Here is a 22907-nt window from a genome sequence, read left to right on the forward strand (position 1 = left end):
AATCATTCTTCCCCCATTTACATCGGAGGGTCTGAGGAGTGTCACTCAAGATGTTTTCAGAGAGAAACCTATCTCCCCTCTAACTTTCCACCCTATTGAAGAGCAGTCCCAGAAAGGTGATGTGAGCAAGGCATGTCTTGTTTGCTGCTTAGTAGTAGTTGTCTTTTTAAATTACATTTTATCCCACTCTTCTTCTAAAGAATTCAGGGCATCATAGATGCGCTCCGCCCCCAACCTTTATTGTTGCACTGAACCTATGAAGTAGGTTAGTAGACTGAGCAGGAGAGACTGGCCTAAGGTCACCCAGTGAGTTTTATGACTGAGTGGGGATTTGAATCTGGGTCTCCCAAGTCCTAGTCTGACACTCTAACCACTACACCACACAGTCCTTGGGGAGGGATACATATGGAGACCATCACCACCACCCCACCAGCTAATCATGAGAGTAATTAGGATTTCATTTCTGAACTACAGTTTATGCTCAAATGCAGCTAGCAGGGCTAGATGCACCAGAAGGTTCACCTGGAGCTTCTTCAGACAGCAGGCTTTACTGCGGGTTTACCATGAGGCATTAATGCAAGTTCGGGGCATAACTGATACTCTGACACAAAAAGACGATTTTTTTAACCCTGGACATAAATCGGGCTAGGTTCTAGTATGGAGGGAAAAACCCGAATTATGTGTGAAGTGCTCTCTGCAATATCACATGGATTTGGGGGTAAATCTGGCCAATATGTGAATGCCTTCCCAAAAAGCTCCTGTAAACACCCCCTCCTTCTGTTACGTAATAGGAACTCTGTCCTTCTTCAGTCTGGTCACATTATCCATCCATCCTCCTATGAGCCCAGGGAGGCATAAAGGTTACTTACCCCGACCACAGGGCTTCTTAAAGTTGAGTCCAGTGTTCCCTCTAAGGCGTGCGCATGTACACGCACTCACAAGGTGCTTTTTTAAATATCCGCTCAGTTAATTTTAGATCCCTCTCAGCTTGAATCAGGAAGGTCCAACTCTGAATGCGCATGTGCACACACTGCCTTGATACTGCTGCCCGGAACAAAACTCATTCTGCACACAGATGAAAAGAATTAGAGGGAACACTGGTTGAGTCCCCCAATATTGTTGGACTACAACTCTCATCATCCACAGCCACGAGAGCCTTTGGTCATTGTAGCTGAGAATTATGGGAACTGTAGACCAACAACATCTGGAAACTAACTTTGAGACCCCCTGCCCAGCCCCCATTTCATCCTCACGACTCTGTGAGGTTAGGCTGAGAGGTAGCTACTGGCCCAACCACTCCTGTGAACTTCACGGCTGAATGTTTGGAAATATGAACATGGGTCTCCCCACATATGGATCAGCTGGGGAGAGGATCATGGCTTAGTGCTTTGCATATAGAGGGTCTTCGGTTCAGTCTCCAGTATTTCCAGGTAAGGCTGAGAAAGACCCTGGTCTGGAATTCTGGAGATCCGCTGCCTGTCAGGGTAGACAATGCTGAGCAAGATGGACCAATGAACAGATTTGGTATAAGGCAGCTTCATCTGATACTCTAACCACTGCACCATGCCAACTATCACACGTTGAGCTGACACTGAACCCTTTCTTACAGTGCATGAGAGGGCTTGAGGGCGGGGGGCGGGGAAGGCAGCAGAAGCTCGCCTTCCTTACAGACGATCCGAGTGTGGGGTCTGGGCATGGGGATCGTTCCTCCAGACAGTCTGTGGCTGCCACAGGCAGTGAAGAGGTGTGGGGGTCGGGACCCCGGAAATCCCACAACTTCGGCTGAAGCCTGGACAGGTGCCTTAGCTTGGTCTTGGCTGCTCGTGAGAACAGCCTCAGTGGTGCTAAAAAATACATGTAACTCTGAAGGGCTTTAGAAGGAGATCACCACCCATGGCCATTTACACTAGTTTCTTAATAAGTTCCCCAAGACTAGAGCCGACCCCTTTTCCCTGATCAAAGGTCAGCGCCTTTAACAGCTGCAAAACAGGCAGAAGTTCAAGTGGAGCATTCCGCATCACCGCATCTCTTTGCTGGACAGCACAGCATGTATCAAATTTCTACCTATCATAAAGCTGTTAAAAATATCTGTCGGGAGCGGGGGAAGAAAGATGACAACCCTGTGCAAGCTAGGGTTGTCAGTTTTTTCTGGCCAGTATTTTAAAAAGCAATTTCAGATACAGAAATTTTACAGGTGACATTTTTCTTCAGTGTATCTCTGCTGGGAAAAACTTTGTCTGACATACATGTATGATCAAGTGGGGGCGGAGAAGGGAAGTTGTGTGCCCATCGCCCCATATTGAGCCAGTTCCCATTGAATTGAATGGGGCATACTCCCAGGGAGGGGGGTATTGGATTGCTGGCTTTACCCCCCCCCCCCATAAAAGGTCTTGTGGATGCCCCTGCTGACATACAGCTTAAAAAGGCATGGGAGCCCCCTCAGAACAACAAAAAAAGAGGCACCCATCCCTTTTTGACATTTGGTTTTTAAACATATAAACACATAATAGTAAAGCAATGACTGGTGCGGTCGATTTTTCGTCTTAGTTTAACCTCAGAACCAAGGAAGATCTTTTTGAAAAGTTAACTGATACAAGTTCATTTTTGCAAAGTATAAGAACAAAGGCAATAGATCATTAAAATGTTATTCGGAATGAATGCTTTGGTGCACACAAACATCCTGAAACATAAACAAACAACAGTTGCTCTCAGCCCTGGGCAAAAGTTTGCAACCTAAATACCAAGAACAGCACAGGCTGTGATTCATCATTAGGTGCTCGCTTATTGATTGTTCCTTTGATGGGTATATTCGAATTAGGTTGCTTAACAGGTTGTCAAGGGAAATAGCTGAGAATCATTCCCTCCTTGACTAATTCTGAGGCAAAAAGAATTGCAATGGCAAAATGTTGGCATTAAAAAAAAAAAATCGGAAACCTTTGAGATTTTTACCTAAGATGGTATGCAAAAATGTGTGGATCTTATGTACCGAATGCATGTCTAATTTTCTTCTCCACTTGGCAGTATTACCTACCTAATGAGGAGGGACCATGGACACTGTGAAAAGGTAAAATAAAAAATGTCCTCAATAATAGATGGAAATTTTTTGCATATATTACATGACCCAGACTAGTTTAGACAATATGACAAAATTGCTCACCTCCCTCTCAGCATGCTGTCTCATGGTCTCCTTGTCAAATGGGGCCCTCAAATGCAATTAAAATGAGGGTTGCCATATTTAAGCTTTCCAAATCCGGGCACCTAAATAATTTGTATATTATGCAAATTAACTGATGCACTGTCCAGTTGAATTGTATTTGCCCTGGATATCGACCAACAATAGTTTAAAAACATACCCAACCAAAATAATATCTATAGTGGGGGAGGTGAACTAAGTTTGAGATATTATTAGCAGCAATAGAACAAAAAATACACTGAGCTTTTCAAATAAGGCTGCAATCCTATACACACATATGTGGGAGAAAATCTGATTGAAACCCATGGTACTTACTTCTAAGTAGGCATGAACTACAAAGCTGAAAACCGTGAACATTGCAATACACAGGTAGGTAGTGATTTACATCAATATCAAGCTATCTTTTCAACTGCCCTATAGAGATCCCTTGCTGACAAAAAACAAGGGCAACATTCCTCAGGGATGCTGTTTCACACTTATTGTGTGAAACTCTCCCAGCCAACCTCCTGTGCTTCACCTGCCGTTCTCCAAGTCTAGCAGGTGAACAAAATACTGACTGTATGTATGTTTTGCTCCTTAACTCCACTTCTACAAGGGCTAGAGCTTTAGGGATGTGCTGAATGTGATTTGGAAGCCGAATCACGGCACATTAATCATCTTAAAATTAAGGGCGTACCCAGCCTCTTTAACGCAGAGGAGAGCAGGTCCATCCGTGCTCCTCCTTCACTCACTGCCATTCCCATAGCTCCCATAGCTAAGCAGGGTCTGCCCTGGTTGCCTATGAATGGGAGACTTGATGTGTGAGCACTGCAAGATATTCCCCTCAGGGGATGAAGCCGCTCTGGGAAGAGCAGAAGGTTCCAAGTTCCCTCCCTGGCTTCTCCAAGATAGGGCTGAGAGAGATTCCTGCCTGCAAACTTGGAGAAGCCGCTTCCAGTCTGTGAAGACAATACTGAGCTAGATAGACCAATGGTCTGACTCAGTATATGGCAGTTTCCTATGTTCCTATGTTCCCATACTGGCGGGGCTCCCCACAGCTCTCTCAGTGCGCTGGTATAGCTCTCCCCCAGCTGCCCCTGTGCGGTGCCGGCACACACATGACCTCTGTGCCATGACCAGCAACTCATGACCCATGACCAGCAACTCCGGAATTAGGGTGGGAGGCTTCTCTTACCCTAACATCGGTCATCTGAGCTACCCTATATGAGCTCCACTTTATAGCTGGAAGAAACCAGAGTGGAAGAAAGAATTACACCTGACTCTCACCAAACTCCGGGTTGCATTGGAAGTGATTGCAGCCAACATTCTGCTAGTGTCAGGGAGATTGGTGGTTTTTGCCAGTCTCCCCTTCCCTGTGTAGCTCCCAGTGACCTCTGAACATCTGTTCCTGAGGGCTGTGAGCCCTTTGGCATGTGGCATGGGGGACTGAACCTGAAAGTGGGCAATCAGCAAACGGAGGAGAAAGCTCCTCTTCCCCTGGCACCAGCCCTTAGGATGCAATCCCTAGAGTCCCAAGCTCCTGGTGCAACTGACAGTGAGAGATGATGGGGCTTTTTTGATATTGACACTGCAGTTGTAGAATCCCCACCTATTACTGTATTTACCTGAATCCAAGACTAGGAGGGAATTTCCACAAGCAGCAGAAAGCAGGCTAAGGGAGCCCAGCCCGGTTTCTGCTACTCATGAGCAGCAACAGGAGCCTGGCGGGGAAGCTCGCCTAAATGCCCTCCCACTTAAACGAGGTTAACGGAGCAAGTGCTCTGCTAACCCCATTTTTTGGGTCATGTGTCTGCCACGGCTGCTTGCAGCCACGGCGAACACACTCGGGGACCCAAGGAATGCACCACGCACTCATGAAGTGCATTACTGGGGGGTGGGGTGCTGCACAGCAGCACTTCCCTTTGCCTGAGCCCCACAGCTGCCAGATGAACCGCGGCCGGGTGCAGGAGCACCCGAGCGAAGCTGCCGCTCATCTGGGCAGGCGATCTGCCCACCTAGGGAGTTCTGTGTGATAGTCTGCGGGGAGGTAAGCACTTTCAGGCTTCATCCCCACATAACAGGGTAGCCCTTCCCACTTGATCGTGGGAAGAGCTTCTAGGTTTCTGCTCTCCAGGTTCTTTGATGTTAGAAATGATGGGGGAGTTATTATCTTAAATTCAGAGTACTCTTTCTCTTGGATCAATTTATTATATTTAACCTGTATTGTTTGAGGAGGTTGTCTTAAATTCAGAGTAATCTTCTACTTGGGCAAATATGGCCTGCTTGACCTCTATTCTGTTGGTTTTCCAGCAGATAGTTAAGACCTTATTCCACTCAGGCCTGCTCAACTTAGGTCCCACAGCTGGTTTTGGACTACAACTCCCATAATCCCAAGTCACAGTGGCCAATAGCCAGGAATTATGGAAGTTGTAGGCCAACATCTGCAGGAGGGCCGGAGTTGAGCAGCCTTGCTAAATGTTTGGTGTTGATGAATTATTTACCTGGCTGTTGTATTATGTCTGCTGCTGCTATATTATGCTTATACTTATCCTGTTTTATTGGGTTTGTGGTTTTTTTTAATTGCGGACCACTTTGAAGTCTTGTATAAGTGGAGAAAGTGGCCTATAAACGTTAAAGACAATAAATAAATATTTTTCTTTGCACCTTCTCGTTGCTGATTAGTTCTCAGGAGTATCCACAGTAGTCAGAGCCTCACAAGAACACTGAGCATGCCACAGGTCTGAGCTAGTGAAAGACATAGACCACATTTTCAGTCTTGCATATCTGATATTAGGCACCTAGATCATCAAGACATAAATAAGCAGCCCGGGGGACAAAATTAGATCTTTAGATATGACTCAAGGCACCTAAGAGGCAGCTCATGTTAACTTACAGGTATTATTTATGGGCATGTATGGGCCTAAATAAGTGTCAACAGTTGCTCAAGCAGTTGACCTGTGTGCTTTAAATGAGCATGTTAACAGAGAGATCACACGAAAGCATCTTTTTCTCTCTCCCTGAAGGTATGCAGTTGAACTGCCTGACAATTGCAAATGACAATCTGGGACAAGTGGCAGAACTTGTCCTGAATTATGAAAAAAGATTGACTTTGTAAGTGTTAGCCTGTTTGGGGGCTCCCAGTAGCACCCCTGCATATGATTTAGAACTACAAGCTTGTAGCTTCCATTTTGCTTTGCGGAATCTTGGGTCCACCATTTGCTTACATGGGCTAACTCCCGAGGGTAAGTCACTTATCATGCAGGATGGGGAAGGTAACTCCATGTCAAGCCTATCCTGCTACTGAAAGAGGACTATTCCTTGTGCCCTTCTCTCTGATTCCAATGCCAGATGAGGAAACTGAAGTAGACAGGAGTTAACAAGAAGTTATTCCTCTAAAAGGAGTAGCCGAAAACTCCCCTCTGTGTTGGCACAAAGGATTAGCCTTCTAGCTAATCACCTTCCCAGGAAGGAACAGATAAGAGATTGCAACAGGCTCATCTCTCTGTTCCAAGCCTTAATGGCTGACATGAAATATGGGAAATGTATGGGAAACTCGCTCATTATGGCAAAGAAATAAGTTATCTTCTTCCTGACACCAGATAAGCTCTGAGTCCACCTATTCAACATTTTTAGATACAGATTGTCTAAACCTTTTCACTTCATTGTGCTCTAGAACAGGGATTCTCAGGCCCAGTGGCCTTTAGCTGGGGATTATGGGAGTTGAAGACCAATAACATCTGGGGACTCAACGCTGAGAACCCCCAGCTCTAAAGCACACCCTCCTAGAATTGAACAGGACAAAATGTATTCTTTTGTCCATCATGGATGTCACCCCTTTCCACAGAAAAGTGTGGTCAGCATTTGATCTCAAGGCAGACCGCTGCCTGTTTGTTTCACAGAGACAATCAAACAGTGTATCTCTTCTCTGGATTCACACATTGTATGTACGTGCATCTGGGCAGCAACTATTCCATCTTGTTGTGTCCTGGCTCGCATGCCTTCCAAGTGGGCCCTGTCTCCAGGCCCAATCTGTGTGGCATGCTTGGCTGCATCAGGGATCTGGTCTCCTGGGATCAAACCACCTTTAGACTTTCACTGGCTTCCTGACCCACGAGTAGCACCCAGGTCCCCACTCCTGCATCCCATCTTCCTGCTTGTTCCTACCGGGAGAGGTTCCCTTAGCACCAGCTGCGCAACAAGTGTCCGACACACCATCAGAAAGGATCCAGCTATACTAACCTCTGCTACACCTTTGCTCCCTCCTTGATCTCTGTTAAGTCTAAAGCTTCTTTCTATAAGTCTGTTTCTCTGGTCAGCCTTGAGTGGATTTTTAATCCAGCTCTTAAGTTAAAATGCCTCTTTGTGAGCTTCAGTTTAGTATTATTGGTATTATTAGCCTTGTTAGTTTTATTAGTTAATATTGTGTTGCTTATTAATTAATATTTTTTATTTCTGTACTCCTATTATCCTAAATAAACCTGTTTGTATTTTGACTTCAACTCTCTGTCATCAGTGTCCAAGACCAAAGCTTTGTACAAATTTATTCTGTACTGCTGCTCACTCTAGTGCGCTGATTCCCCACACAAGCCCAAAGATTAGTCAGGAGTGCATAGCCAACACTCCAAAGCAGTTTCATTAAAAGTGTCAGGCTACTTTGGGGGACCATTGCCACTACACTTCCCATGAGTGTGTTACCCCATGGCACGCCTGTGATTTTGCAATGGTTAGTTATCTCAAGTTTTTGTTTGTGTAGGGTTCATGGCCCATCTCCACTGTTGGGATTGTATTAGCTGAACATAATGGTAAACCCCTCCTGCATTCTACCAAAGATAACCACAGGGCTCTGTGGTCGCCAGGAGTCGGCACTGACTCGATGGCACACTTTACCTTTAGTATGTGAGACAACTGGCTTTGCTGATCAACAAACAGGTAGATCAGCTGTCTCTTGCACAAAAGACTCAGGGCCATTGGCTTTGCTGCTTTGATGTCACAGCCATGAAGTCAAAGATATCTGTGGCATCAGATCAGCAAAGACAGTTGCCTCACATACTAAAGGTAAAGTGTGCTGTCGAGTCAGTGCCAACTCCTGGTGACCACAGAGCCCTGTGGTTGTCTTTGGTAGAATGCAGGAGGGGTTTACCATTGCCTTCTCCCGCGCAGTATGAGATGATGCCTTTCAGCATTTTTCCTATATTGCTGCTGTCCAATATAGGTGTTTCCCATAGTCTGGGAAACATAGTCTTGGAGACAGTCTCGGAAACATACTAGCGGGGTTTTGAACTGGAAACCTCTGGCTTGCTAGTCAACTTATTTCCCCACTGTGCCATTAGGTGGCTACTTTGTGGCAATTAAATGCAGTTTTAGGATAGCTCACCATATTTTAGCAGTAGCTGTATAACGGTGTAATGCTTTTAGTCTCTATACGCATAGTTCCAGAGATAACCTGTTTACAGTAAATGCCATTTTAATGCCGCTCTAATGTAACCTACTTTATGCTGGTCAAGGACCTTAATAAAGATTGGTTTGATTTGATTTACTTTGTGGCAATGGGGAAACCCTTGACCCTACATTTCAAAGCCCATATGAAAGTGTTGCTAATCAAACAGTAAAAACTTGAATAAAACTGGGGTGGGAACCCGGAGGTGGTTCAGCTTGGTTGGCAAAGAACAAAACATCAAATATATTGGGCCACGAGGAATTAATTTGAACCAGGGCTGTTCCAGAGCAGGGGTAAGCAACCTTGGTTCTCCAGCTGTTGCACCTGGGGATGATGGGAGTTGAAGTTCAGCAACAGCTGGAGAGCCAAGATGTTGCCTACCCCTGTTTTAGAAATGCAGTCCTGTTTTCAGTGACAGTGCTCAGTCCTGGAACACAGATAAAAAGACCACAGAAAGCAGGATCCTTCTGAGCATTTTTCTCATCATTGAGTAACAACCCCTACATATTGGACACTAGGAACCAGACTTTTCTCTTAAATGATGTGGCTCCCAAGCAGTCCCTGGTGTGTGTCTCTCTTTAAAAATTATAATTATCCATCGTTACACTCCACCTTGTGCATCTTTACTATGATTTTGTACCAAACTCAGATATTAGTTTTGTTTAAAAAATTAACATTCCAAGGCTGGGCCGAAATTGGAGTAAATTGTATGATATTTGAAATTCTCACTTCCTAGCTCCCTACACTGATTGTGTGGCTGGTACAGCAAAGGAACGGAGACTTCTTCTAGTCAGTATTAAATGTAGGTCAATTTGACCCATAAATTTTTTAAAAAACCTTGAGATTGTTGGTGGGGGTGATATAATTGATTAACTTATAAAACTAATCTAGTCACGCTGAAAGGTTTAAAACACACAATGGAATTTCCTCCCCAGCTGAAACCGTTACTTAAGTAGAGCAGAGCCCCTGGTGGTGCAGTGGTAAAACTGCCGCCCTGTAACCAGAAGGTTACAAGTTCAATCCTGACCAGGGGCTCAAGGTTGACTCAGCCTTCCATCCTTCCGAGGTCAGTAAAATGAGTACCCAGAATGTTGGGGGCAATATGCTAAATCATTGTAAACCGCTTAGAGAGCTCCGGCTATAGAGCGGTATATAAATGTAAGTGCTATTGCTATTGCTATTAAGTAGGAACAAAGTACAATTAGGTTTACACAGGAAATGAAATGAGAAGATACTGTTATCATGTATTAAAGAGATTACTTACCTATGTGATCTGTAATGTATAAAAATCTGTTGTAAATGATGATCGGGGTTCTGGAATTTGGGCACTAGCTGGCCAGAACCTTTGCTTCTGCAGAGCAAATAAAGCCTTTTAAAAACTTCTCCGCTGGTGATGTTCTTTGGCTCGCTGACCCAGTAAAAGAACCATTTGGATGGTATAGCAGGGGCAGGGGCAGGGAGATATTTGTTTGACCATGTGAAAAACTGGCTTCTTCCTATCCTGTGTCAATGCCTAACTCTATAAAGTTATTTAGCTGACATGATATTTAATTGGATGGATGACTATGAAATAAGAAAAGAACAAACGCCCATACCAGGTCAGTACAGTACAGATGGCTCTGTTTGGTACACAATGTGTCGGGGAAAAACAGTACAGACAACTATTACACCATCAGCAGAAACAATGAGTCAGCTCTGCCAAGGTTATTATGCAGGCAGATATAAACAAGTGGCTATAGGCAGACCTGGATGTAAACAGAATTAAGTCATAGGACTTGTTATATCATAGACAAAGGAGGAAATGTCCATGTAATGAACTGGCTCTAGCTCTTATTTGGGAATGTAAACATTGGTTGTTGCCCTCTGTGAACTTGTATTTAAACACAATGGATGCAGAAGAGAAGGACTGCATGGAACTATATTCTGTGATCTTCACTATTGACCGATAAGCCACTTTCTCTCGTACATGTGGATTTACACAGGTAGTGAGTGTTCTGCTCCGATCTTGCCAATATAATATATATTTCCCCATGGTATGCAGTATATAGTTATTTAATTCATCATGATGAATATGCCACACATTTCTTATATATAACTACTACTCCTAAACATCCAGCTTGAGGCTGCAGTTCTATGCATACTTACCTGGAAATAAGTCCTACCAATGGGACATACCTTTGAATAGACAGATTGTGCTGTAAGCATGGAATTAGACAGGCAGTGGCTCTCTCTAGGGATACAGGTGGGGTTATTTCCCAGCCCTACTTGGAAGCTTTTCACACGGAGCTTTTAAAGCCCTTTAATTCCCATCTCCGGAATGGAGGGGATGCGTTCACATATTGTCCAGATTTACCCTGAAGTCCCTGCGAGTTATGAGGGAGCAGTTCACACACAATTCGGGTTATTCACTGTGCATTAGAGTGAAGTGTGCCGTCAATTCGATTTCAGCTCCTGGTGCCCACAGAGCCCTGTGGTTGTCTTTGGTAGAATACAGGAGGGGTTTACCATTGCCTCCTCCTGCTCAATATGATATGATGCCTTTCAGCATCTTCCTATATCACTGCTGCCCAATATAGTACCAGCAGGAGTATAGTCCAATTTATATCTGGGATTTTAAAAAATCATACTATTTGCGTCGGCTTTGGGGGGCAACTTTGAGTTCGCAGTAAAGCCTCAGTGTAAACTCATGGTAAAACCTGCTGGGCGTAAAAGCCCCTGGAGATGCCAGGAAGGATTGAACCTGGGACCTTCTGCATGCACAGTACGTGCTCTGTTGTGGAGCTACAGCCTGGGGCTGTCAGCCTCTCCCCAAATGGCTGTCCTGCTGGTAGGGATTCAAATACCTGCCTCTAGATAGGTGATTCCCACCTAATGTGGTGGGCCACAGTAGCTCAGTGAGCATAAGAAAGTCCTGGTCAGTGGCGGAGGCTGGCAGTGGCCCATGTTTGGCTGCCGCCATGGCCCCCTGGCCCCGCCCCCTGCATCTGATGCCAGACGCACGGGGCCAGCTAGCCACACCCCCTGCATCTGACATCAGATGCAGGGGCGTAGTCTCCCTCCCTTTAAAAGGCAAGGAGAGTCATTCCGGCCACGCTGCCAATACAGCACGGGCCAGTTTCAGTCCCAAACAGGGTGGCGCAACCCTGTTTGGGAGCGAAGTAATGCCCCCTGCATCTGATGTCAGACGTGGGGGGCATGTCTGGGGCCACAAGGACGTCCCTGTGGGGGCGGCCCATGTTCTTTGAACCCATTTGCCCAATGGTGGCTCTGCCCCAGTTCTGGCATCCCTTCTCCCCTCCCACAACTTCAACCCTCTTAAGAGTCTTCCACCTCACCCCCAGAAGTGCACCTATGTAATTTTTGAGCCTGGACCTAAACACCTTTGAAGCCCACCCCCCTGCAAGTTAAGCATCGTCCCCATAGACACACGCACCGTGACACACACAGTATTTTTAACATGTGGGTTCTTGAGGGCCCAAACAGCAACTGTTGTAGCCTTGGCTTCCTTATGAGGCAAGACTGTTACAACACCTGGGGCTTTTCAGTTTAGAAAAAAGACAACTGTGTGGGGGAAATGCATTTAAGGGGGCCCAGGTTCACTTTAAAAGTGAACACATAAACAGTCATTCACACAAAAGCATGTGGGTGTGCACATACACCTGTATGTACACATAGCATAATGTCTGAACTGGGCTAGAACGGAATGTGAATCTGCAAACACAGGGCTTGGACCACACACTTGCCATAATAATAATTAGTTTTGTACAAACAAGTATTGGGATAAATAAGTGAAATAAACAATATCCATCCATCTCCCACCCTGCAACTAGCTGGGGCCAGGAAATCACTGTAGTGGCCCTGGACTGAGGTTGGTTGCAGAAACTAGAGAGCTTCTGACATATCCTGATCCTGTTTATGTGAATTTGGCATCATTCATACACAAAGTCCTAAGGGTCGCGGAGCATGGTCTAAGGGCACATGATACAGTCACCTTGCTTAAGCTAAGCAGATCTTGGTGTGGTTAGTGTCTGGATGCCCACTTTGGGAATGGGGCCATAGCTCAGTGGAAGGAACATCTGTTGTCATGCAGAAAGTCCATTTCAATCCCTGTCACCTCCAGGTAGGGCTGGGAAAGACTCCTGCCTGAAACTTTGGAGAACTGCTGCCAATTAGTGTACACTGTAGACAATACTGAGCTCGATTGGCCAAGGGTTTGACCTGGTATAAGGCAGATTCCTATGCAATATTATTTCCAGCATGAACATGTTGCTGTGCCCAGGATTCATGAAACTAAAGGAGTACACTGTAGGAAATGACTCAACCTGTGAAGGGAAACAAGGCTTTTCTAGCAGTTTTAAATAACAAATACACGGAAGCTGGCTCTTTTTATCCCTCTTGCTCTACTTGTGATATTACTTGTGAAAACCTCTGAATCATCCTTTTGGACTCAACTGCCTGATTCTTTTGAAGGAGGCATTTTTGTCTCCATGCTTTCTCCAGGACTACAGATGATTCATTATTAATATTTATCCACATGTGTGATCTTTCCAGGAAGACAACTTAATGACCTAAACTTCCAGGTTAGTAGTGTTCAGAGGACCACAAATATCCAAACTTTCTCATGATCAAATTCATTCTTTTTTTGACTTGGAAAAAAACCAACTCCAGAGCAATTGATTGGACAAAAACAAATGTTTGGGTGAAACTAATTGTTCTTTCTGCATTGATCTGCTTTCAGGGATGTTTCAGTATTTCATCAGACGTTAGAACATTTACTTACAGCTGTTTCCTTGAATTCATAGCATAGCTGTCTAGCCAAAAAGTATAAATAAGTTCTTCATAATGATTTCCAGCTCTGGTGAACTCACAGAGCATGTGAAACTCATTATGACCCTTTCCTCCTTCATATGTTTTCAATGCTATCCCACAGTTCTGTTGAAGGTGTAGGAAACAGATCAGAAACCATATGGTAGGTTTTTGCCTTTTAGCCTCTCTCTGGTACTATTCATGTGCATGTGAGAATGACTGTCATTCTGCAAAGGACTTCTGTTCAGTTTCAGTTTCATGTCAGTCACAGATCGTAACAGAAATACAAAATGCAACATGTAAAGCAACAGAAGGCATATATTTCAATAACTAAGGAGTACCATTTTTAAAAATGACTAAGAATTGCAAAGGAAAACAATTATATAGGATAGATAGAATGGATCTTCCATGTACAGAGGTAGTACATCTCCAAATAACTTAGTCTCACTTTAGTCATGTATTTACTACAAGTGTGGAGGATGAACAGGATTGCACCTGCTGAACCTACTCAGACCTCCACATATTTGGCAGAAAGTGCAAAAGGTCCTCTGTGCACGTACTGCTGTACCCTGTGTAGGCTCTGTATTTATTTATCAATCATATTTTTATACTGCCTATATGTACATCTCTAGGCAGTATACAAATTTTAATATTAAAAATCAAAGATTAAAATACATAAAACACAATAAAACACAATAAAACAAATTATTAAAATTATTAAAGTTAATTCTAATTAAAAGCTTGCAAGAACAGGAGAGTCTTGAGGGTCTTCCTGAAAACAAACAGAGAAGGAGATGCTCTTATTTCAGCAGGGAGCATATTCCAAAGCCCTGGGGTAGCCACAAAGAAAGCCTGGTCCTGAGTTGCCACCAAACGAGCTGATGACAACCATAACCGGATATCTCCAGAAGATCATAAATGGTGGCAGGGTTTATGACAGGAGGCACTCTCTTAAATAGCCTGGACCCAAGACATTAAGGACTTTATAGGTAATAACCACCACCTTGTATTTCATCCAGAAACAGATTGGCAGCCAGTGCAGTTCTTTCAAAACCAGTGTAATATGGTCTCTTTGTGTTGTTCCAGAGACCGATTTGTCTGCCGTATTCTGTACCAATGGTAGTTTCCAGATTATGTACAAAGGCAGCCCCACATAGAGCGCATTACAGTAGTCACGTCTGGAGGTTACTATCATGTGCATCACTGTTTTAAGGTCATTCACCTCTAGTAATGGACATAGCTGACATATCAGCTGAAACTGATAAAAAGTTCTGATTTTTGTATCAGCCAAAGCTGATAAAAAGTTCTGTACTGATTGTTCAGGGATCCTGACCACATACAGCTGCTAAATGTGCAGAGTATGGGACCAGCAACTGTGATTTCCCCTCCCCAGGGCCGGACTGGGGGCACTGAGAGGGTGGTGGAATATATGTGGGGAGGGGGCAGGTTTTAAGCAGAATGGGTAATTAAGGGTGGGAGTTGGGGCGCAGGGGTGGGGCGGGGCACACCAGGTGGGGTGGGGTGCAGCAGGTAGGGTGGGGCAGGTGGGGCACACCGAGAATATGCCCCGTTGCCCTGCAGGGCAGTCCGAGCCTACTTCTCACGACCAATCGGAAGGAGAGGAGGTGGGGCTCTCCGGACTGGGAGAGGGGGAAAGGGGAGCCGGGCAGCTGGCACGGGGAGAGCCCAGCGAGCGCAGGAGGGTGCACCAGGGGAGGGTGCACCAGGAAAATGTCTTGCTGCTCGGTGAGCCAGTCCGAGCCTGCCCCTCCCTGCCCCATGCCTTCAGACATAGTGCAATTGAAGATGAGAAAAAAACTAATGTCAGATGATGGGAACAAATAACAGGGAATGACCACCACCTTAATGCCTTGTTTGTGAGCCCAGAGGCATGTGGCAAACCATGAACAGAAACAAAATGTGGATGAGGCTTGATATGATCTAGCAAAGTAATGTCTATGCTCCTTGTAAGCCATATTGCCAGGACAGAGGCTGAGTAGCAGAGGCTGGGTTCAGATGTAACGCAGAACCCAAGTTCACGCAACCTCCCTTAGGCCCAGAGGTACACCTAGGTAATTTTGGAGCCTGGACCTAAAGATCTTTGGAGCCCCCGCACTCCCGCTGCATGTTAAGCATCAATCCCCGACACACGCGCGCACACACACACACACACACACAGAGTGATGGGGTGTGCATGAAACCAGCTGGCCTGGTTCGGCTCAAGTCTAAACTGGACCTGAACCAGACCAAACCAGTTTGGTCCAGCACCCCCTCGAACCCACCCATCCCCAGTTTGGTTTGGAGGGGCTCATGAGCTTCTTCGATCAAAAATACTTTTGTACTTACCCCCACTGGGGGGGCTTCTCCAATGCCACGGGGGGTGTCCGGAGCTTCCTCCTCCCTCGTGGGCCTCTATTATGCCTCAAATCACCCTGTTTGGGCAGTCCTCAGCCCATTCCAGGTCTCACTCCTGTCTCGGTGGCCATTTTGGAGGCCATCGTGCATGCCCAAAGGGCCTCCTTGACCACCACCCCCGTGGTCTCGGAGACACCCACCGGAGGAGGTAAGTACAAAATAATAAATAAATTTTAACAGAAAAAGATCATGAATCCCCAGAATGGCCAGGGGGTGGGTGAGTTTGGTCCGATGTTCGACATCAAACTGGTTTGCACATCCCTACACACACATAGTGTGTGAACATATAGGTTATTTAGGGCACAAACAGCAACTGAACTCACAAGAATGTAAGAATATAAAAAAGATATATATGCAAATACAGGAGGCCCTCGATATTCATGAGGTTCTGTTCTCTGCTATTACCACGTATACGGAAACCATGAATAGTGAGTCATTGAGACAATGGGATTGCGGGGGTTAGGTTCCCAAAGACCCCCAAATTGCCCCCAAATGCCAAAAAGGGGTTAAAAGGGCAAAATAAAGTGCCCTACCATGCTCTGCAGGCTTCCAGCAATCCAGAAATGCCACCTTGAAGCCAGAAATTGCCCATTTTTTCATTTATTTCCACAGGTTTCTCTCAAGAAAATGAGCCATTAAATGGCTCCTGCACTCAAAATGGATACGTGAGTTTAACCCTCTTTTTGCCTGATTTTTACCATGTATACCAAGGTTAGGTGTCTATTACCTGACCACAGATACGTGAATATGTGGATGCTGGATCCGTGAATACAGAGGTTCTCCAATATGCATTAGCAGAAACATTTCAACACACAACTTAACATATTCCCATCCTACATATTTCTTTCCCCACTCCCCCTGTCTCTAAAGCAGAGCTCACACTCGGCCCCCTGGCACCAGTCACAGTCATGAGCGGCCACCTGGCACAGCACAGGCTGGGAATGCAACGTGGTGACCACATCACCCAATACAGACTCAAGAGGATTTGGGAGCCCCCAGGGGGTGTGAAGGCCCTGGACTTCGGCCTAGGAGTCCACAGGTAAGAGCGCCTCTGCTTAGGCCCAGGAGCATGCATTCCCCTTTTCCATCCCCGTACAAGTGCCTAGTTCCTTTGGAGGTCAGGATTTGCCAAGCTTGGTCTCAAGGTTTGAACCCACCAAACTTGGCTTGTCCTAACTTATTTGCTTCAGGGAATCCAAGATCTGAACCTGAGGGCTGAACTGAGTTTCAGATCTCAGGTCCCCTGAAACAAATAGGTTAGGATAAACTGAGATTGGTGTATTCAGATGTCACATCTGTTGCCCTAATCCTTAATAAGAACAGGTGGCCTCTTAAAGGCAGGCCTTCTCTCACTGGCATTGGGGCAGCCCTGCCATACCAAGCTGGTAAGGCTGCTGGACAGTGGCCAGCATGGGTTGGGGCCAAATGCCCAGTGGAGGGGGAGGGCGAAGGAGATAATTGGCAGCCCTCAGGTACCTGGGCACCTGTGCCTCCTGTCAGCATTGTAGCTACACCCCTGGTTCCATTCTCAACAATAAATAGCCCTTTTAAACCAACCAGATACAATTCTGAATGCACCCTAGTCTCTTGACAAAGGAATCAGCCCAAATAATTTGTTCCAATGATTTCAATGCTTTTTGGGGGTAACTTTGTTGTTTACAGTAAAATTTTGTACACCTCTTTGGGAATTATACATTGAGAAAGCACTATTTTTAAAATAAAATGTAAGAACTAAAAACATTTCCACATCATCATTTCCCCCACAGGGGGAAAAGCTGTACTACAAAACTGCAAGGCACTTTCTGTAATAAGAGGGGCTTGTCCTGTCCTGATGCCCTTGGCCAAAAATATCTCTTCCCTTATTTGTGAACTGCCAGGATATGCCAGCTGGACATGGAATTCCATTCCAGAGATGGCTGCACTTTGGTGTTTATATATAAAGTTTGTAGAGTGATTTAGGATCCATCTGGATGAAAACATACTTACTTCAGTTATTATGAAAACATAATAACTTTATTGAAAATAAACAGAAAAACACTGGTTCTGTAGAGATATTCCTGAAGGAGCCTATTGTTCATGGTAGGGCATAGTCCTGAATGAAGGCAGTTTCACACAGAGCTACATCCTGCTATCAGTGATCACAAGTTTTCTCAAGACAGTTCTAAAGATATCCTAGTGCTAATTAGATATATAGTTAAACTGTACAATTGAGATCTAGGTCAGTATTTTAAACACACCAAGTTGCAGTGGGTTTTCAAATTCAACGTTTTAAGCTTTTTCCTCCCCCCGCCCCCATTATTACTAATACTATTGCCCTACTATTTTAGAACTGGCTGGATTAAAATCTCTAGGTCAAGAATAGTACTGTAATTCCTGAAATTATAACAACTCCTTCACTTCCATACCGATTGTTCCTAGAACATAAAAGAATGAATCACAATTTTCCATTTCCAAGCAATTGTGATTCCACTGACTCCAGTGGATTTTCCCTCCTTTCATCAGAAGTGCCTTGTGGTATACGGCACCATGGGATCTATTTTGAGTGAGCACATCTATGTCAGCTTTGAGACCTATTCAGATTTGGTGTAATTTGGCCCGAACCAAATTGCTGTTCATTTAGAGCCACACTTGGACTAAATCAAGATAAGTAAAAATAAAGTTGTGACCTTGAGTCGGTGTTGACTCCTGGTGACCACAAAGGCATGTGGTTTTCTTTTGGTAGAATACAGGAGGTGTTTACCACTGCCTCCTCCTGCGCAGTGTAGATCAGGCCAATTTGGGTAGGTTAGTAATAACAACTTTATTTGTTGGTTGTCCCATAACAATTATCCGGGTGGCTCAAAAACAAAAACAATTGAATAAAACATACAATTAAAACTATATCTATCTATCTATCTATCTATGAAATTATAATAAAATATGAAAACAGGTTTTTTTTAATTAAACCCTTTTTTAAAGGCCTGGATGAACAGAAAGATCTTCACACTTGCCATCTAAAAGAAGAAAGTGATGGTGCCAGATGAGTCTCACTGAGGAGGCTATTCCATAAACAGGGTGCCACCACCAAAAAGGCCCTCTCCCAGGTTGCCAAAGCTTTGTTAAACAAAGTTTGTTTTGGCCGCACTCCCCTTACCCATGAAGGTACTTGGTGGATGGCAAGGAGCAGGGGACAGGTTGAAAAGAGTTCATCTTGTTCCCACTGGCAAAGGAGCAGAACTTGAGATTTAAAAATGGAAGCCCTGAGAATGGTGTGAGTGCTCCTGGGAACTGTAGTCTTTTGTGGGCTGCAGCCAAATATATAAACTTCCATTTATACAATATTTAGTTGTATAAATACGAAGTATGATTACTAAGGATGTTTTTAAAAAACCCACCCACCACCACCTATTAAGATAGTGAGGGTAAACCCCTTGAAATCTACTGCAAACATTGTGTAGATACAGTAAATGCAGGGTTGTGTCTCTTGTCATTAGTAACATTATGGACAGCAGAAAACAGACAGATGTATAGCCACATGTGCATGTGCCCCTGTCACTCAACTAGTGCCCCTCCCCTATTGATCAGGGTAAGCATTCTTCTGTTCAAGCCGCAGTCCTCAATAACGAAGCTTGCTCCAAGGCAAGCTTGAACAACAGTCAGTGGAAGATTCCATTTATGACAACTTGGATTGTTATACACTTATCTGGTTACTGACCACTGCTGGGAACATGATACAAGATGTGGATGACAACTGCCATTCATTGCACACTGGGTAAGATTGTCCTTATGCTTTTAAAGTTCCACCAGGATTCACCTTGACATTTCATAGAACCAGAAGAACATTAGAATTGTGCCCTGGGGACACAGACTTAATTCCAACCTTACTCATGAGAAGGAAGGAGCACCTTCATAGCTCATTACTGCTGAACCACCATCTTGTTCCTGGAATCAGCTCTGAACCACTACACAATGAGCTTCGACAAACCGATAGGACAAAAAACTCTTGGGGTTTTGTGTTCAATGGACTCCAGAGTGTGCACAGTAGCTCAGCTATGAACTGTGCTTTGGGAAATCAAAGATGGAAGAACACCATCCGTTGCTTGGGAGTCTTCTCTCATCATGAACATGTAGAGCAGATATTGTGTGCCACCAGCACAATGGGAGTCTAATGTTGCTAGTTCAGATTGGCTGCTCAGTAATGTGCTGAACACCATGAAAAATGTGGATGCTATTTTTAGCCCCATCAAAGCAGTTTAACTACAATGTAGCAGAAACCAAAGGCCAAGCTAGGTATCATCTTCTAAATCTTTTTTAAAAAACTAACGAAGGGTGCCCACTTTGACATCTGGGAAACAGCACTCTGGGAAATGGTGTTTAACCCTTTCCTCCCTTTCCCTAACCATACGCTTGCTGCCCCTACAGCTGCTATTTGCTTCATGAGTGGGGTGGGGTGGGGGGACAGATACAGATTTTAAAAAGAACAAGCATGAAGTTAATAGCAACTTAGGGGAGCATATTTTGATTTGAGAAAAAGCAAGGGAGAGAAGTGTTTAAACACACTTAAACTTCTCCAATATACAAAACAGCTGGATGGGCTACTTATTAGTGGTTTTTCATTTTAAAGAACAAAATGGTATAGTCCAGATGGAGTAAAATGGATTGTACCACCTCTGTCCACAGGTGGGCCTACCATGTTTGAATGCTTGCACAATTTAAAAAAAATTAAAAAAATCTCTGTGCAAGTAGAACACTAGCATCTCAGAGGTTTCAGTCCAGCCCTCTTTTTACTGTGCTAGTATTCTGATGGCAGGGAGGGTTGCCCCAGCCCCCACCCCTGCCACATAGAAGAGTGTACAGAAATGGTTTACCCACCTGAAGTGGTAGAATCCATTCTGCCATTTCAGGGTACCTCATTCTGCCTCAGCTGGCTTCATGGCAAAAAGGAGGGAAGGCACCCCCTGAAAATACAAAGAAGACAGGAAAACCTCTAAGGTGCACAGAAAAAGTTTTATTTTGCACAATGCATTCCAGGAAAAATTGTCAGGTGCACAATAAATGGGATCACTCTGTTCTCTACCAAATGTTTTCATTTACAGTACAGAAATGCAACAGGGAAAATACATATTTTTCTCCGTGCACCTTTTAAGTTTTCATGTGTTAATCCAGCCTCAGAATGCCAATGTGGTGGATAATGGAATCTTCATCTCCTTGGTTAACAGACCTGCAGCTTCAAATGCAGGTTGCCATCAAACCAATAAATGTGGCAGAGTGGAGAGAATATATCTAGCTGAGAAGCTGTGGGTGGCGCAAGGGTGCCAACCCCCTTTTCTGCTGCTCTCCTCTTTGCCCCTGACACCTTCCCCAGCTAAACTTTGAGACTGGACATGCCCCACAGCTGAGGGAAACAGCCTGACAAGAGACTGAAGGGCAGAAGCAGTGGGCAGAGAAGGCCTTCATCACCCTTCTTCTGCCAGTTACTTCTCCACTGGAATTCACCACACACACCCCAGCCATTTCACTGCTCTTTGGCAGCAATCCTTGAAAATTTGGTCTTTCTGCCCTTAGAACACTTTTTTCCTTCAGGAAACCCCTTTCACTTTAGTTTGTCTGTTGAGGAAGGGTCATGTGTGTGTTCTAGAAGATTCTGGGGCATGGACTAGAAAGTGTAGTGCGAGTTCTCATGCAATGCGGGTCAGGCCTCTCGGAACTCTTTGTTGTCCCACATAAACGATATGCATCTGTAGAGCCCCACTCTTTCCCTCATGGGGGCAGCTCCATATCAGACAGTCCATAGGGCAGCCTGGGATCCATTAAGAATGGTGAGAGGGAAAGGGGATGTAACAACTAGGGATGTTTCCGAAGTGGTCCGACACCTCAGGATGGAAATGCCGAACCAGTTCAGACAAGCACACCTGAGCTGGTCTGGTGGGGCAGGGATCAATTCCTTTAAAAAGAGCCAGCATGGTGTAGTGGTTAGAGTGCTGGACTAGGACCGGGGAGACCCGAATTCAAATCCCCATTCAGCCGTGATAATAGCTGGGTGACTCTGGGCCAGTCACTTCTCTCTCAGCCTAATCTACTTCAGCCTAATCTACTTCACAGGGTTGTTGTGAAGAGAAACTCAAGTATGTAGTACACCACTCTGGGGTCCTTGGAGGAAGAGCAGGATATAAATGTAAAATATTATTATATTCTTCTTCTTATTATTATTATTCTTATTCTTCTTATTATTATTATTAGACCTGGCAATGGCTTAAGAATGGCAACTTGAAGAAAGAAACAGAGGGTTTAATATTGGCTTCAAAAGAACGGGCACTAAGAACAAATGCAATAAGAGCAAAAGTTGAAAAGTCAACAACAAACAGCAAGTGCCGCCTTTGTAAAGAAGCAGATGAAACCATGGACCACCTAATCAGCTGTTGTAAGAAGATCGCACAGACTGACTACAAACAAAGGCATGACAAAGTAGCAGGGATGATACACTGGGACATCTGCAAAAAATACAAGCTACCTGTAGCCAAAAATTGGTGGGACCATAACATTGAAAAAGTGGTAGAAAATGAAGATGCAAAAATATTATGGGACTTCCGACTACAAACAGACAAACATCTGCCACATAATACACCAGATATAACTGTAGTTGAGAAGAAAGAAAAGCAAGTCAAAATAATCGACATAGCAATACCAGGGGATAGCAGAATAGCAGAAAAAGAAATAGAAAAAAATCACCAAATACAAAGATCTACAAATTGAAATTGAAAGGCTGTGGCAGAAAAAGACCAAAATAACCCCAGTGGTAATTGGCGCCCTGTGTGCAATTCCAAAACAACTTGAAGAGCACCTCAACACCATAGGGGCCACAGAAATCACCATCAGCCAGCTACAAAAAGCAGCTTTACTGGGAACAGCCTATATTCTGCGACGATATCTATAACAATTGACAATAAAATTCTGGCATCCCAGGTCCTTGGGAAGGACTCGATGTCTGGATAAAACAAACCAGTCAATAACACCTGTCTGTGTAAACAAGAAGGAGGAAAGCAGGTCCTTACCTGCTGCTCTGCCGCCCCACCATTCATCTTGGACTGGTGCTGGCAT

General features: G+C 44.6%; 1 long non-coding RNA gene across 1 annotated transcript in view; it reads right to left on the reverse strand.

The window, feature by feature from the left end:
* LOC128324626 (uncharacterized) overlaps positions 1-20768 on the reverse strand; it is a 41718-nt gene extending 20950 nt beyond the window's left edge. Inside the window, exon 1 of the long non-coding RNA XR_008306988.1 lies at positions 20682-20768. This is a non-coding gene — a long non-coding RNA (uncharacterized LOC128324626). The remainder of the gene's footprint in view (positions 1-20681) is intronic.
* Positions 20769-22907: the final 2139 nt, after the last annotated feature.

Source organism: Hemicordylus capensis, chromosome 4 (genome assembly GCF_027244095.1).
Source record: "Hemicordylus capensis ecotype Gifberg chromosome 4, rHemCap1.1.pri, whole genome shotgun sequence".
NCBI lineage: Eukaryota > Metazoa > Chordata > Lepidosauria > Squamata > Cordylidae > Hemicordylus > Hemicordylus capensis.